Here is a 6000-nt window from a genome sequence, read left to right on the forward strand (position 1 = left end):
TGCTTATCAACCAATAATGCTTTGAATTATTACTAGCCTAATATGTATCAACATTGAATATCTGACCGAACTAATTAACAGTTTAATTATAACGAGCATTATGCCAATGTTTGGCAGTGTACATTCACATTGACATTCTAGACGTCTAGTCTGTGTGCAAGAGTGCTTTAAATCAATGTGTGCATTTGTCATGTTTAATAATGGTAATGTTATGCTATTCTATTTAATATAAAAAACACTGAGGTTTAGGGACACTAAGTGAAGGCATATGATATGAAACATGTTGTCAGTGGGACTCGTCTCATACAGACAGCCCTCAATGACTGTTGAGACAGTTCTATATTTGGATGAATCTTGGTCAACCATTCAGCCTGCCAGGTTACAGAAGTTATCAGATTATGCTGTGACTGTCATGCACTTTTCTCTTCCCAGAGTAATTTAAGGTTAAGGTCGTTTCTCATGCACACTCTTCCCAATCGTTGCCGCATGTCTACCGAAGTAAAGTGGAAAGGCATGTTGGACTTGGACATGAAGTTTGTTTCTCTCCTGCCTCAGGGAGGTGGTGGGATGTTTCTGTGACGTTGTTTAGTTGCTACCAGTTGCTGGAATAGGATTACAGTCTTTCTTTTGTGGCATTTCTCATTTCAGATGATCTAATTCCTTACACAATTCCTTCTTCCTGTGTTGACTCAGAAGTTTGTTCTCTTATTTTGCTCTCAGCATTTTTTTTGTTGTTGTTCATTTTCTATTCATTTTGTTGAAAGTGAATACGTCTAAGTAACAACATTTTCATTCCAGCTGTCTTATGGTCTAAAATGAGTCTTGGCTTTTTAGACAGGCCATGGTGTGCTGGATTTCATCGGCTCCCTTATTGATCCTTACGACAAACTAATCAATAATTTCCTTCCTCTCTCTCTCTTTCTTATGGCTGTGTGATCCAGGTATTGTCTCCGTGCTCTGACGGGATTTGTCCTCTCGGCTGTCTGGTGTAAGGAGGAGGAGAGGGGGAGCAGAGATGCCTAAACCGGTAAGTCTCAAAGTCAAAGTCCTAGTATTTGTCACACACGTTACCGCAGTGAAATTTGTCCTCCACATTTGACCCATCTCTTGGAGCGGTGAGCCGCAGCCATGCCGCCCGCGTTGAAGGAAGCATTTGATTAGTTGATTTGACCACCCCAATCCAACCCTTCATGCTGAGTGCCAAGCAGGGACTGACTCCCCCAATCCAACCCTTGATGCTGAGTGCCAAGCAGGGACTGACCCCCCAATCCAACCCTTGATGCTGAGTGCCAAGCAGGGACTGACTCCCCAATCCAACCCTTGATGCTGAGTGCCAAGCAGGGACTGACCCCCCAATCCAACCCTTGATGCTGAGTGCCAAGCAGGGACTGACTCCCCAATCCAACCCTTGATGCTGAGGGCCAAGCAGGGACTGACTCCCCAATCCAACCCTTGATGCTGAGTGCCAAGCAGGGACTGACTCCCCCAATCCAACCCTTGATGCTGAGGGCCAAGCAGGGACTGACCCCCCAATCCAACCCTTGATGCTGAGGGCCAAGCTGGGACTGACCCCCCAATCCAACCCTTGATGCTGAGGGCCAAGCAGGGACTGACCCCCCAATCCAACCCTTGATGCTGAGGGCCAAGCAGGGAGGCATTGGGTCTTTTTGTTATGACCCGGCCGGGGATCAAACCCGACCTCATGTGACCACATGTTAAAGTCTGTTATTTAGATAACATGTAGTTTTAGACGGCTAGCTTTGATGTTTACCTATTATCCTAGTTTATTTGAACCATTACATTGTTCTCTTTGTACTCCACTTACAGTATGTGACTATTTGTTTACCTTGTTGTTTGTTGACTATAGCGTTCATGCTTACGCTGATCTCATCTGGATAAGAGCATCCGTCTGCTAAACAGCTCAACTGTAGTTGTACAGTATATCGCAGACCATTTTATTAGTCACGAAGGAGAAGCCATGCATGTTCCATGGTGTCACTACTAGTCCTCCACTGCTAATTCCCATCCATTTCAAATATGGTTTCGATCATCGCTGAACCAAATCTAATGGACCATATTGTGTGTGTGTGTGTGTTTCTTTTGCCGCCAGCCTGTCTTGTTAGTCAGTAGGACTAGTATAGATGGCGTGCACTTGGATGGCTCATGTCCCTGTGCAACAAAAGGAAGGTGCTTGGTGTCTGATGTACAAAACTCCACTTTCTTTCTGTTTAGTTGTAACCGCACCAGTGCATGCACCTGGTTGCCCCGAAGCCAGATTTTATCGTTCCGTGAGGTGACAGCTCTGTCACCATATGCACATGCTTGTACTCGTCAGAACATTTCCCCTCACATTATCCTCCCAACATCAACAACAAGCAAGTATGGGTCTAAACATGTGCCCCTGTGCATACTTACGATTGGCTAATTTGGCTTTTGTTTGTCTCACACGCTTGTTGCGCAGTTATGTTTTGCTGCTAAGACGCTCCGGGATGGCGGTTGGCGACGAGCAACAACACGTCAGACTTTCGTAATAGTTCGTCTTCCAGTAAACGGGCAGCGTCACAGTGAACTCTGTGGGTCTGAGAGGCCTCCTCTGAGCCTCCAGAGAGACACCCAGGCCTCGCAGGCTCGAACACACTACAGCCATTGTTGCCAGCCAAGAGGGTGGAGAGAATGCCAGAACGCCTCAGCTCTGTGAGCAAAGGCCAAAACAAAAGCATTTCCAGCACAGTTGCAGGCTTGCAAGCACGGCTGTCCCATTCCATGCCGTTGTGTGAGGCTACGTTGCTTTCACGTCGAGATTAAAGATTTGGACTTTGCGGTCACAGATGAGTTACTGGATTTTTGCACTTTTGAACAATTTCGTTTTGGGACTGGGTGAAATACACAGGAAAAACCCTGGGTGATTTAATTTAACTCCCAAGTTAGGGGTTCGTTAAAGATGTCTTTCTATTTGGGCATACATTTCTTACGATGAATTTCCCTTAGTGGAAAATCACTAATGACTAGTCCAGAAGAATCTTTCCTAGGGATTTGTGAATAACGGTCTGTTTTGGCACTTGCCACAAGATAAGTGTGTGTGTGTGTGTGTGTGTGTGTGTGTGTGTGTGTGTGTGTGTGTGTGTGTGTGTGTGTGTGTGTGTGTGTGTGTGTGTGTGTGTGTGTGTGTGTGTGTGTGTGTGTGTGTGTGTGTGTGTGTGTGTGTGTGTGTGTGTGTGTGTGTGTGTGTGACTACGCTACAGTCAAGCGCTGATGTCATTCTCCCTCACACCCCCCTCTTGTCCTTCTGGACCAATGGCAGGGCACCGTCCCAGGAACAGCTCCCAGGGACAGTGTAGGCCGAGAGAAGCATCACTATCACAGACAAATACCGGTAACTCAACTGCCAGAGCTCGGCGTGCCCCTCCCCTCCCTCTTGGGGACATGTTGACTTAACCTGTGGAGCTCCTGCAGTACAGTGCATGGCCCCTACAAATAACCATACATGTTGAGAGCCCCCCAAAAAACCTTTTAGAGAACTCTTAGTCACTTTTGTATTTCGTGTCCGGCGTCCGGGCACAGGAACTCCAGGTGACCTGCTGCTGTTGAATATCTCTAGACAGATTGTGTTTGCGTGAGACGGTGGGTAGACTTTGAAATGGATTTATCAAACGGCTTTGGAGTATAGGCAAAGGCCCTTAATAGAAATGTTATGACTTTTGAAGTTGCTGGCCCCTGGGAGCAAAATAAAAAATATTGCTGTGCGTTCCGAAATAGTCCTTTGCTACAGGCCTAATCTCCTTAAAAAAAAAAAAAAGAATTAAATAAATAAATTCTAATGATAAAATTTAGATAAAACAAAATGACAAGGTATATAGCATTAACAGATAGTTAACTAGTAGGTGTTGTGGGGGGGGGGGGGGGGGGGGGGCTTTTTAAATAACCTGCTGCATTATTGATAGGGCAGAGTATGGCCCTATCAATGATATACCTACATATTCACTCCCATTGTAGCCTTTACTCAGCGCTGCGGTGCGGTAGGGGGTGTTCTATGAGCCGGGCTGACCCCACAGGAAGAGAGGGGCTCTGGTCCTGGCGTCCTAGCGAGCTTGTGCCTGTTTTCCTGTTTGCAGCACAAGAGGCCCCTGCAGTGTGAAACGGAGTCGGGGGCCCCCAGTTAAAGCCCCCTCTCGGTCTGTATCAACATCCTGTCTCCACAGTGGGTACAGAGAGAGAGAGAGAGACAGAAAGGAGAGAGATAGCAGAGAGGGTGGGTGTGTTCTTTAAGGAAGGAGGGATAAAGTCAGAGTGGGGAAAAGTAAGCAGAAGGCATGAGGTCCGGGTGCAAATGGAAACAGACGGTGGGTATGATGATGTACAGAGAGAGATGTGCAGGAAGCAAGCTGGGCATGAGAACCGGGATTGAGGACAGGATGAAGAAGAGATGCAGTTAACCTCATGAACCATAGCTTCCCTACCCTATTCTGGGCATGTCGTAGGCGAACATTTGACACAATTAGCAGTCGGAGCTTGTAGATTTGGCAGATGAGACAGACGTTTTTCAGCTATCCAGCCTTCATAAGTGTCGAGGCTGACGAAGGCTGGATAGCCCGAAACGTCCCTCATCCGCTATAGTAAATACAAATTGTGTGAGGGGCGTTTTTAAGACAAACATTAAACCTGTATTATAGAAGGGGCTGGCGCCCCTCAATAATAAATGAAATTGACTCTTGCCACTGTGTGCGATCCATCACCTCTGCTTCTCACGAGGAGGACGTTCTCTCTCATTGCCTTAAGATTAATAATAAACTTGAGTGGTGCCCGTTGGAGTCTCTACAGCAGCTATTATCTGTCCCTTTTTTATGTCCATATATGGAGTTCTTTGTCAGGCATGCCCAAATATGGAGACACACACACACAGACAGACTTGGTGCATTTATAGTTAGATGGATTTATAGTTCAGTGGCTACTCAGACCGATTTAGTCCATTATGAAAAGATAATTCGTGTCAATTTGTTTATATACAAGCCTTCATTTTGGTTAAAGGTATATTCAGTGATTTCACTTAATTCAAATATCACTTATTTTTTTGTTTTGTTGTGATAATCCTCTCTACTATAGAGTGTGCTGGCCATATAAGGAGTTCCTCCCTGTCCCCAGTTAACCCCTGGGGGGTCAAAAAACCTTAGGTTTCGTTTTTGACTCTCTATCCTGATTGGACGAAAGGCTGGGTCCCACAGCCAAAAACGAAACCTAAGGTTTTTTGAGTGAAATCACTGAATATACCTTTAATTGCCCAGCCCCAGTTATTAGAGACCCTGATGCTAAGCAGTGGTGTATAGGAGATTGTTTGAATCGTAGAACCTTTGGCTGGAGGGTGGGGGGTAGTGGGACTCTTGGGTGCCGCTGGGCAAAGCGTAACTGTTTGCCGGCTGCTTTTTGGCCATTTACTTTGTCAACAAGTCCAGAGCTTGTGGGGTTGACATCAAAGCGTGCAAACCAGTCCAGGCAACGAACGCTGCGTCAACGGCGCTAAAAGTCACCCGTCAGCACCTTTAAGACTAGAGGAGCACTGTCATCAGATGGCTGTGTGTTGTGATGATCTCTGTAATTTAAACCTCTTTTTGTCCTTGTTAAAAAGACAGATGTTTTGAATTGGCTCTGTGTAACGAGCACGTGCGTGTGTTTGTGTGCATGTAGGTATAGGTATACGAGAAGAGAACATGCCAATCCCTCCCACTCATCCGTCCTCTCATTCTCTCCACCCTCCCCTTCTCTCCCGTCATTCCTTATCCCCTGACCCTCTCCTCCTCCTCCCCCTCCGTTCGTCCCTCCCCGTTCCTTACCCCATAGGGGGGTTAATCAGACAGACAAGACAGCTGCTCGGAGCCCAGCAGGCCAGATTAGCAGCTCTTCTGATTGAAGTGTGTGTGTGTGTGTGGGGGGGGGGGGAGAAACACACGTGTTTCCACACACACACATGCAGGTTCATGTCCTCGTCTTGACGGGCCGCTCTCGGCA

Source organism: Protomyctophum parallelum (genome assembly GCF_964188405.1).
Source record: "Protomyctophum parallelum genome assembly, chromosome: 23".
In the NCBI taxonomy this organism is placed as follows: Eukaryota; Metazoa; Chordata; class Actinopteri; order Myctophiformes; family Myctophidae; genus Protomyctophum; species Protomyctophum parallelum.